Raw genomic sequence first — 12,710 nt, forward strand, 5'->3', positions numbered from 1 at the left:
TTAAGAATTTCCATCTTGGTAAAGTTAATAATCATAAAGTTAACAGGGTTGATATATTAAGAATAATATGTTTGGCTCCAAAGTGTGGCATGAAAATATTTCGGTCATGGGCTAAAGGCATTGCAGACTCGTACATTATTTTCCAGACACAACCTTGTCTAGAGTTTTCTTTCATAGAGTGAGATGTTCCACTTAAAGTTGAATATATTGACATGCCAGAGAGAGCAGTGAAGTCATTCATAAACATGGCTGCTGTAATGATCAATAATGCAGTGAAAAGCCCTTGTGCAGAAACCAGGCATAAGGAGTGATTTGGTGGAATTAATTCATCTTTTTGTATATATGCTGTACAACATTAGAGTGGAATGAAGCTTAAACTTCTTTCAAATAAAATATGAATCAAATAAATGGTTGTGAAGAGAGAATGGAATTCGCTTTGATAGCAAGCTGATCTTACATAAGATGTACTCTAATAAAATGGCCGTGTCGAGGGACAGGAATTATGTCAGAACTTGTTTTGAAATAGCTGTTTGGCATAAAAGTGTTGCTCTTGGCTAAGATGATATTGAGATGAAAATACTCTAATTATTGCTTCTTAATTCTGTGTGTGTGGGGTAGGGTGGGGGGTGGGGGCAGAAGTTAATTCTTGGTTTAGCCCAAAATACATTATGACCAATTTTCTTTCTTTATCTTTTATATTTTTATCTTTTAAAAATATTTATAATATTTATCTTTTATGTATTAGGACTACCTTTATGTTTATTTGAAACGGTTGTAATCATAAATTGTTTGTGTGCAATTTTTAATTTAGTCATGGAAATTAGCTGTTCATTGATGTTAGATAGCTAAGATCATGCTGATATGCTAATAAATTCTGTTCATGATGTACATGCATACCATTTTCCTGGTTTGAATCACATAAAACATTAACCCATTCGGACGAGTTTGTGGCAGGAGGTAATAGCCTACTGCAGAGCTCTGTAGCGTCAAGTTCATGTATGATACACTAAAGTGGGTGATATTATAGAAAGTTAGACAGATGTAGCTCTACAATGATACCAAATAATATGCAAATTCTAGTTGCACTACAAAATACAGAGGAGAAAACCTCATTTTTTGGACCCGATTTTTTTCCCACCCAAAATTCGCCCATGGTCAGAATCCGATTTTGTGTCCGGATGTGAGACTTTATGGTCTCAGATCTAAGGCAGACTGGTATGAATTGCAGACAGATGAACCTTTGCATAAAGTAGGAAAAGCTGGGCATTTGGAATAAAGAGTGGTCCCAATACGCAAAAGAATGGGTCCGTTAAAGCAAATTAAAAAAAAGAAAAAAAAAAGAACTCCAACTTTTACCCTTCTGCTCATGTGCGAGCCAAACAGCCAATGCAAAACAATGTTTCTAACACAACAAGGCATTAGGTTATTGGAAAATTACCTGGAAGTTGATGTATTAGGATGTATTCAGAAATAGCTTTCAAAATGTGTTTCCTACTTGAATTTCAGGCGAAAATGACAAAACCCTCCAGGGGTTAATGTGTTAACATTCATAAATTAATGTCTTTACTAGCTAGAAAGATTATTTCACTATTCGTTGTATATTTTCTAGATTCAGTCTTCAGACTTATTATTTTCTAAGAGCCATTGTGGTGCAGTAGTTAAGGCATTGGACATATGACCAAAAGTGGTTGGGTTTGATTCCCACCATTGGATCAGCTTATTGGCTACTGTGGTTTGTCCTTTGGGCATGGCACTTCAGCTTTACTTGCCTTTGCAAAGTATAACCTTAATGTGTTGCAGTTCAAATGATGGTGCCAAATCGGATCTACCTAAGTTGTTTTTCTTTCATACATTAAAATTGTTCTACACCTTAAAAATGTAGTGGCCTTTGATAAAAGTTGAGTGAAGTCATTCATAAACATAGCAGACTGAACATGCCATTAACGGTGATGTAAAAATAAATCTTGCACAGAAGGATAGGTACTGAGTTTATTGGATGGAATTAGCTTTTTGTAAACTAATTCTGTAACATAAAGTGTAAAGCAGCTTAAACTTTCAAATTGAGGTTGAACTGAGTAAAAATAATTGGAGTGAATATTACAGAGATGTTATTGTTAGATCTATTAGACATGTGAAGCAGGTCAAAATCTCTGCAGTTTATTCAAAATTCATGATCTTTTTGGTACATGAACTGGCACTCATCTGGTTTTCCACATTTTTGCATACAAGTAAAAGGATGAACTTGACAGTTTAACAAATGTTAGGTTTTCATTATGTTGCACTTTTTTTGGACTTGTTCTTCAGTATTGATTTCTCTCACATTCAGACTGTGACAACAGGTTTAACAAACAAAACCCAGTCATGCTGTCAGTTCTACTTACAGATAAGTGGAGTATTTGCAGAATATATTTCATCCATTTGTAAATTAATTGCAATATGTTCTGGTGGAGATTTTCTGTAAAAATGTGTTGCACATACACTGCAGTTTTTAGAACTGTTTTGTAAACCCTTTGCAAAGATGAATGTGCTATGACAGTAAATCATTGGCAACAAAATATTCTGCAAATACTCCAGAGAAGACATTTTGCAAAGACTCCATTGGTGCAGTCTAAGTTGGACAATTGCATATAATATGAAAACACTTGGTAATGGCTACGCTGCATATATGTTGCAAATACAGTTTCATTAAATACAGTGCCCCCCTCCCTTTCCATCACTCCACACCCATGGACCTAACAGGAAAGTCTTCATTATGTTATATTCAGGATACAGTTTAATACATGTAAATTGCTACCAAGAAGTTTCAGCCTTTGAAAAATATGGAGGACTTTTTATATAAAAAGGACAATTTCTGAAATAATTTCACCATCTTGCCGGTAGCCATATTTGATTGGATGTACAGGAGTCCCTATTTTACAAGTCTTCCACTTTTGCAGTAAAAGGTAGCCTTATAAAATGGGTGCTAATTAGTAAGCAGTTTATGCACTGTTAATGAGTATGTAATGTGTGCACTGCTAATGAGTATGCAGTGTATGCACTGCTAATGAGTATGCATTGTTACTTATGCTCTGGCAGTAGGTCAGTTTGTTTCTTTCAAAAGAAAGCTGGCATCAATCAGAATAATGTCAAGTAACAGGTGAGAGAAATCTGTAGGAGGCAAATAATAACCTAATTACCATCTGCTTCTAGAGAAGGTTGCTTACTACTACTGAAGGATGCAATTTCATGTAGTTGGTAATGATGTATCACTTTTGGCTAAAAGTTTTCACTCAAAAGCCCTGCCATAGTCTGAAATGAGTAATATCACGCACAATAATAACGAATGACAGTAGAAATCCTATCCATATGCGTGTTTATTCTTTGTATAGAAACAATAAATTTGATAGCTAAAGGTTGATTTCTAAAACAAAATGCAGTGCAGAGAAAGTGGGTATGTATGCATTAGGTTTTTTTAATACTGTATCAGTACAGTAATGGCTATAAGGTACTGATGCTATTATATAGGTAATGCTATCAAAATGTAAATGTATAGAATTAGACAAAAACTTTTTGAAGATCAACATGTCTAAATGAACATAAACATGATGTTCTTCAAAATAAAAGAAAAAATATAAAGATGTTAAATTTCTGTAAAAGTTATATAGAAACAAAAATATAGTAATATATAAGCTGTAAAATATTTACTGTATCATGCACACTCACTGACAATAGGCCCAAGATTTTCTCTTAGTTTTATAAAATCTGTCATGCAGGATGGAAGTCAATTACATGACAAGAAATAGGCAAAATGGGATATTAACCAATAATAATAATAACAACAATAATGCACATGTACTACAACTAATATTACTACTACTACTAGTCATAACTTTTTCAGACAGTACTTGTTTACCTAAATATTAGGTAATCTCCTATGCATATACATATACACTGTGGAAGAAGGTTAATTTGTGGGTTGGTGTTGCATACATATTTCACTTAAAACTTGCATAATATTGTATTATTCTTATAACTGATTAATACATATATGTACTGATAAGAACAGAGTAGAAACAGGCAGAATATTTAGTGTGCTTGGCTATTTGAAACATCATGTCTTGAATCTTGCTTTAGTAGTTGATTATGGCCAATAGATCCTGTGTATTCAATTTTTTAAATCACTACCATCTGTACTTGTCGGGTGCAACTACAAACTGCACAGTCCCAGATCTGCCATTGCATAATGTGCAGATAGATCTGGATCTGCACAGTTTGTTGGGGGTAATTTGTAGGACAAACAATATATACCCTGATCTGCAGGCACATTATGCTATGGCAGATCAGGATCTTTGTTTGTTCCAGTTTGACTCAATTTATAAGAGAGTATGATAGTATTTCTTTTGTGTTTTGGTGAAGTGCAAGTCAAAAGGATCATGTAGTCTTTCAGTATGGACTATTTGAGTAAGGGGTGTATTTGAATTTGATTACACATAGCAATAAATGGTGATTAATCATCTTACACATATATTCCTTGGAAGATCATTATATAGGGTATGTCCCTAGGAAATGTGAAGTGCCAGATTGATGTTAAAATATGTGGACATGTTTTGGTGTGATGTAGTACAAACTGGATTGAATGTCATGTTTTGTGATGTCACAGTGAAAGCTGCACATGTTGAAAGCTGTCACAATTACTTTATTAGTAAAATTTCTGCACATCCACCATGACATTGTGCTGGTCTGCTCAAAAGTTTCAACCTCGGTAAAGATCTTACAAGGGCTGCTTCATTGGAAGCTGAGACACTCTTTGGAGGACTTATTCTTACTGTGATTCAAAGGATCATCAACATAGATCATAAACAGCCTCCCCTGGCCAATCACAATTGGGCAAGAAGCATAATAATATGAATCGCCCCCCAATCGGGTCATCTGCTAAATTCTTCAAACAGTTTTAGCCTGATTTCAATGCACAACCTCAAATGAAAACTCCTTAAAGTTAGGTTCACAGTGTGGAAATTGCCAGAGAGTCACTTAGAAGAAGTTCACTATCTCACCTTTCTTTTGTAAGGAAGTATATGTGTGAATTGGGACAAACCTAGCAAATTGTACCCACTCCTGCCATAAATTCTATTCCCAAATGCCCCAATAGGTGTTCACCTAGACCTCTTTTCAGAGGTCAAGCATCCTGGGTGGTGGGTGGGTCCTTTATATTGTGAGCAAGGCTTCCTGACTTCAGTTTCAGGAACAACCCATTCTCTCATTTACCCCCATGTTCTTTTAACTAGTCCAACATGGTGAAATTAAGGGAAGAGGTGCACACCCTTTTGTAGAAAGGGCAGTTGAGAGTGTCCTGAATGATCATTCAGCTGTGTTCTACCCCTGAATCTTCCTGGTCATCAAGAAAAGTGGGACATTTTGTTTCATAAGCAATCTCTTCCTGTCAAACTGCTTTTTGTTTTTTTCCTGGAGGAACCTTTCAAGATGGAGATCACATACACAATCTGGAACATAATGCATTCATCTGATTGGGTGGTCTCCATTGAGCTTCAGGATACCTATTTGCACATCTTGATATTTTTTCTCCACTTTGAAAGTACCACCAGTTTTGCTTGGATCAAGAAGTTTTTCACTTCAAGGTTCTAGGTTCTATATCCAAAGTCCTCACTTGAGTTTTAGGAGCAGTAGCATCTTACCTCCAATAACTTATAATCCAGATTTTCCAGTGTGTGTGTGTGTGTGTGTGTGTGTGTGTGTGTGTGTATATATATATATATATATACACACACACACACACTTGTACTTGCTTATAAGTCAAGTCCAACTGCAAACTGCACAGACCCAGATCTGCCATCACATAATCCATCAGCAGATCAAGGTTTCTGCAGTTTTTTTTGAGTACACGTAATAAGCAGAACAAACAACATATATCTTAGTCTGCAGGTATGTGATGTTGTGGTAGATCAGGATCTTTTTTGTTTGCAATTTGACTCGGATTATAAATGGATACACAAGGTATTTCAATGACTGGCATATCCACAATAATTAGGAGTCAGTCCCTCCATCAGGATCTGTTCCATTATTGATCCACAGCAACCTGGTTGTGTCTCTTATCAAACCTTTAAAAGTAAGAGCTCAATTAAACTTGGGACTTTGTTTATATGTGAATAAACTTCCTCACTTACCAGAACTTAGTCGGGTACCCCACTGGCTTTTCAACAGGTGCTACAAGCAAAAACATCTGCTCACATTTACCAATCCCGATTGGTAATCTTTAATGCTGTTGTCATTCTGGTTCCAATATGATGTCTCTATATGCATCTTCTACAGTTTCTCCTTCTTACAAGGTGGAAAAACCACACAGATTTTCTATCAGCTCTGATTCTTCTAGGTCAAGATTTTCATCACTGTTTGTGCAGGTGGATGATTAGGCACTGATTTCTGACTGGAGTACCCATGTAATCGCCTGACTCCCACTACTATCTGTCTCAGACAACAGGTCTATTGTAACATACCTCCAGTGTTAAGGAGGTACACATGCTCCATCTTTATGCCAAAACTCCCAATGAACCATTGAGTGTCTTCTTTTCAGGACTTCACTTTTAAGATAGTATTTTTACTCGCTTTGGCATCTTTGAGAAGATGGAGTGAGATTCATGCATGGTCTACCAAAACAGCTATCTCAGATTAAATGGCAGTTATGATATCTTTTGTCATCCTGGATTTTTAGTCAAAAACTGTTTACCTGTGTTAGCTCTACTGCCAATAGAGATTTCCAATTTCGGTCAGATCTGTGCTGGAGATAATCAAGGTACACTTTTATGACCAGTTAGGGCACAGTGTTTCTATCCAAATGACTGGAAAGAAAGCATAGCATGGCTTTTGTTACCGCACAAATGTGTGTGCCTGACACGTTAAAATTTAAAATGATGCATTAAAACCCGAGCCTTTGAGTGCTGTAGGATGCAATAAATATTGCAGACCAAGTCAATTTACAGCTTGTAGAAAAGGTCACGGTTTCTCAAAACAGGTCTGAAGGATTTTCTACGGTGTCTGTTGATGCCATGCTCATTAATTATGCTTTGTTTTCATTTCCAAATGTAGTCAAATTAGTGCACATGATCTTGAAAGGATGACGTCCAAAGGATTCAAATTAAATTAAAAGATTAAACGCTACAATAATAAATATTACTACCGTTTGTTGATTTCATGTTGAGACTTGGAAAAAATTTGGATAAGTATTTTGGGGGTTAAACACATACATGCCAGCCATTATGCATTTATTGTAATCATTACACCTTTTTTCAACAAATTATGTTTTATGTTCTCTATTATATGGATTATGCTGTCTTGGTACATTAAAAAATAAATAAAAATCAGCAAAAAGTTCTGTTTATCATTTTTAGTGTCATCTCAATTCCACTCTTATAAATTTGAGGATCTGCTTTAAACGTCACTGCTGTGTAAGAACTTTCCTTGTTTTCTATTTATAACAACTGTATATGACCCATTTTATTTCCAAGAAAACAGACGGGTTTCATCAATTTGAACTCACATATTCCTAAAAAAATTAAGTCTACTGTTTTATAGAAAATGGCACCAGAGTATAAGCAACATGGTTTACGGTGTGATTTGTGGATGTTAGGCAATGAAAAAAGTTAGAGCAGATGGATCTTGCAAACTTCAAAACATGTCAGATCAGAAAAAATAACACCGTTTTACAAACTTTAACACATTAACCCCTGGAGGTTTTTGTCATTTTTGTCTGAAATTCGAGTAGGGAAAACACATTTTGAAAGCTATTTCTGAATGCATCCTAAACACCAACTTCCAGGTGATCTTCCAATAACATACTGCCTAGTTGTGTTAGAAACATCATTTTTCATTGGCTATTTGTCTAGTGGATAAGCAGAAGGGTGAAAGTTGGAGTTCTTTTTTTTGTGTGTGTTTAACAGACCCATTTTTTTTGTATTGAGACCACTTTTTATTCCAAATGCCCATCTTATCCTACTTTTTGCAAAAGTTAATCTATCTGTTTGCAGTTCATACTGGTCTGCCTTAGATCTGAGACCAAAAAGTCTAAAATCTGGACACAAAATTGGAATCCGACCACGAGCAAATTTTGGGTAGAAAAAAATTGGGTTAATGTGTTATGGGCTCCGTTAAAATTTTGGCCTACACTATTTCATGCATTGTACTGCTTCGGTGGCCTAGTGGTTAGAGCATCCGCCTCGGATGCGGGAGGTCATGGGTTCGATCCCCAGCCGAGTAATACCAGAGTCTTACAAAAATGGTACTAACTGCTGCTTTGGTTGGCGTTCAGCATTAAGAGGTTAGTGTTAGGACTGGTTGGCCTGGAGTCAGGATAATGTTCCTGGGTGGGACATCATGCTACATGTCTGTGGCATGATGCCCCAGTTCTAGACATCACTATAAACTGCCACACTGCAGACATCGCAGTGATATGACTGAAAAATTGTTAAAGCTACGTTAAAAATCAAAATCACTGTCGCTACAATTTAAGAACTTAACAATCCCTTGTGAAACTAAAAGCCCAGAGTTTTGAGCTATATTTGTCAGATGGGCCTGTATTAATCATTCTCCTTGGAAGGCATTTGTTTTAATGATCCCATACTACCAACCTCCAGATATTAGCACAACAAGGTGTAAGCATTTATTTCTTGGGGATCCATGGTTGTAAAACAGCATGTGGCCCAGAGGAACACCAGAATTCTGTAAGTGATATCTCCTTCTGATGATAAGTATATTCCATTTTTCTCAGATTTTGATCAGTTTAACAATCAGTGGACCCACCTGACATACAAATTCAGCTTTGTCATAGCAGTGAGCAAGTTATTGCTGTTATTAAAATGAAGTTTTTTGTGTGTGGTAAAACTCATTTTAATTATGCACTACTTACCAATCACTATTGTTGAATGCCCTCCTCCCATCATCCCACTGTGATGTCCTAGCATTTGAAAAAGAAGACTGTTCTGCAAAATGCACAAGTGATGCATGTCTTCTTGCAAATTCACTGCTCTCAGGGAGGGTGTATTAACATCAAACAGATGAGGATTTTTGACATAAAAATGTAAGATCTGCACAATAGCAGCAAGGTTTTACCCTCCCCCATACATAGTAACAAATGTTCCAAAATTAATACATTTTCTTTCCTTTACTTCGAATACAAAAAGGACAAATTATTATTAACACCTACATTTCACAATACGATTACGAACTTTGGAACAAACTGCCATGTTCCATTTAGAGACAACCTGTAATCCCAGTGACATAAACCTACACATTTTAATGTTCAGAGTCACATGTTGCTAGTGTTGCTGGTTTGACAAAATATGTTAGCTAAATTAGTTCAGGAACACATGAAATCAATCAGCATGCTTATGGTCAGATACTAGTACATAAATAAAAGCATTGTGAATTGAGAATATATACTTTGTTCTGTAAGAATATACATACATTGCAATGTCAGAATCACCATAATATAGCAGCACATAATCTCGTTAACATGCCAAAGTGCATATTTCATTAACATGCCCAACTGTCTTTCCAAAACGTTTGCAAAAAACGTGATATATCATAATATCTGCAAACAACAATTTGTGAACTGGTTTCCACAATAAACTTGGCACCAAAGCAATACTTCTGGTATTGGATTTGATGTATTGATGGGCCAGAGCAAAATCAGGTCTAGAGAAAGCTGTATGTTTAGACGGGGTAATTAGTGAATATAAAGATGAAGCAAAGAATCAATCAGTCAAGCTGGCTGTAATAATAATAATACTAATGCTAATAATAATAATAATAATAATAATAATAATAATAATGATAATAACAACAACAACAATATCTCAGTGAGTGGATAGTGGACATCAAAACACCTTTATTATCATTAGAAAATTTCAGAAGAAAATTGAGGATGTAAGTTGAAAATTTGGGCATGTGTCTAAATTTTTCTGCTGTGTAAAAAATGAAGATCAAAGAGAGAATCAAATTTGAATATGACGTCTATGTGTTTCTGGAATGACAGATTTCAAGTTGCAATATTCAGAAGGCAGTTAAATGAACTTTGCATTGAAATTTAGGTATGCATAAATGTTGGGCAACAAAAGACAGTTGCTTTACACAATTCTTATTTCATTTAGGCAAAATTTAGAATTTGCCATACCAACACAGGCATCTAGTATATGTTTGAATCATGAAATTTTCAAAACATTGAAACAAAATTAGGACTACGTTTTCTCTTCCATAGAAAGTTTATTAATTCATTTACTCACTTGATGCATCAAATCAGACTTAAATTTGTTATGATCTTCAAGTCTCTGGGCATTTGAACAGCCAGTGTGATTATGTTGTTGCTGTAAAGGTCTGCATTAAGTTCCTTGTGCAGTCCTCATGAATCCCTTTCACTTTATGTTTATAATTGGGAACTTGCGGGTGGATGCATCTGTGATTTGGAGTTTTTAATGTAGCTTTAACAATTTTTCTGTCATATCGCTATGAAGTCTGCGGTGTGGCAGTTTATAGTGATGTCATGTACTGGGGTATCATGCCACAGACATGTAGCATCATGTCCCACCCAGTCACATTATTCTGATGCCAGGCCAACCAGTCCTAACACTAACCAGGTAATGCCGAGCACCAAGTGATGCAGCTGTTAGTATCTTTTTTTATGCCTTTGGTATGACTCAGATGGGAATCAAACCCATGACATCCTGCATCTAAGGTGGACGCTCTAACCATTAGGTCATTGGAGCGGTACTGGGTGTACTGATTGCTAGTAAGGGGAGTTTGTAGAATTATTACAGCAGCTTTTTTTTACCTTTTTGATCTGACAGTTATCAGAATGTGTTATTAAACTAAGCAGATTTGTGTTACTATTCAATTTTATATTCTGGAATGTTCATCTATTTTTTGTATTATTTCCCATTAATATCAAATGATAATTGTATATTTTAAAATTTAAAATGTGTTAATTTTTTATGTTCAACATAAATAGACTTTTGCAAAACAGTCTTAAATCCTTATTGTCCATTTCTGTTCTGCTGTATTTTTGGTTGTCAACTTTGGAAAGAAAAATACCCCATCAATATCATTGTTTTATCAGCTGATTGATTAATAAATTGAGTGGAGATCAGTCAGTAAGTGGTGTAACATTCTAATATATTTCTAAAGATTCCAGTTTTAAGTTTATTGGTGGTTCATTTCACATGTACTTTTTTTGCAAACAGTATGATTAAAATAGATCCTGATGCTATATCCATCTTTACTGATAGGATCTGAAAGCTGCACAAGTTGATATGCAATGGTCTTTTGATTAATTACCCAATCAAAACTTTCTTGTCACATTTTCCATGGTGAATCAATTTCATTCTTTTGGAATGAATCCAAAATCATATTGGCTGAACAAACCAAAATTGTGTATGAAATGGGTATTTTAGACTGGCTCAAAAATCACTAAATACTAACTAGTGTCTGGGCATTTTGACATGACCTCCGGTGACTGTTTCAGATTGTTTAAACATAGATCAACGCTGTGTTGTGATTGGGTATTATTGGAATGAGATTGCTTCTGCATCATGATGTTAGCTTTAGAAGAAATATGTTTATAATCTGATGATGTAAATTATGCTTGCACTGATGTTTTCCAAGGAAATGAGATTAAAATGATTTCACACTAAAACTACCTTCTTAAACTGCACTGCATTCTTTATTCTGACTCAAATCCCTGGAAATCTAAATCTATGCGCTTTTGAATTTTAACCATAGCTTATGTGAAAAAGGAACAAAATACACCTATTTTATTTGAAGTGAAAAGTTGAAATGTTTTGGGTTGGTTCAGGGCCTGAAAACTTTGCTTTGACACTGCCTAGGTCTGCATCAGTTAAGGACTGGTTCAACAACTAAGTCTGACATGCGAATATTTACTACAGTGCTGTTGCTGTTGGGTTTGACGCCATTTTTCTGCACACAATAGGCTATACATGGCGGCCAGTATTAATGGTGGAGGAAGAACCAGGGAAAACCCCGGAAAGAACCACCGACCCACGAGAAGCTACTGGCAAGATTTCTCGCATACCCACATTGGCCGAACCCCGAGACTCGAACCCATGTAGACAGAGGTGAGATGGCAGTGATCTGTAAGAGAGAGCGCTTTAGACCACTCAGCCACTCGGGGTTACTACAGTGCATTAACGTTAACAAAAGACCAGAAAGACTACTCAGAATTCAGAGATCTACTTTATTGCTTATTCAGTCATGTAAATATTTTACTAACTATAGCATTTTAAAACTTTTCAATCACATAATCTTGCCATCTATTGGTAGATCCTCTTCGAATGTCAGTTACTTGAAAAGGAAATGAGAGATATCTTTGAATATTACTGGTTTCAACACATTGGGGCCTAATAATAAAAAAGGAGAACAAAGAAATGTATGTACAAAATTACTACTTTACACACTCCTATGTGTTGAGTGATTCTTTCAAAACGTTACATTGTGAACGAAGTGCAAATTATAACTGTATTGTCTGCATATATACCTTTAATTACTACATGTTATGATGTGTCTCTCAATGTTTTGTCCAACAACAATATGACTGCAGCTGGGCACACAGTGAACTAGTTGTCTTTTTTTAGCACAAGGTTCATGTTAGTACAAATGCTATTGAAAACTTCAAATCCTGAACCAGAAACTTGAAATTCAGGAAGCATGTG

General features: G+C 35.6%; 1 protein-coding gene and 1 non-coding gene across 8 annotated transcripts in view; both read left to right on the top strand.

Moving 5' to 3' along the window:
* LOC149802889 (calcium/calmodulin-dependent protein kinase type II subunit delta-like) overlaps nt 1-12,710 on the top strand; it is a 298,291-nt gene that overhangs the window by 70,394 nt on the left and 215,187 nt on the right. The window lies entirely within an intron of this gene.
* On the top strand, nt 8,175-8,248 carry Trnap-cgg (transfer RNA proline (anticodon CGG)). Its single transcript has one exon. It is a non-coding gene; the product is annotated as a tRNA-Pro (tRNA).

The sequence above is a fragment of the Sinohyriopsis cumingii genome, chromosome 3, assembly GCF_028554795.1.
Source record: "Sinohyriopsis cumingii isolate HCF-2022 chromosome 3, ASM2855479v2, whole genome shotgun sequence".
Classification (NCBI taxonomy): Eukaryota; Metazoa; Mollusca; class Bivalvia; order Unionida; family Unionidae; genus Sinohyriopsis; species Sinohyriopsis cumingii.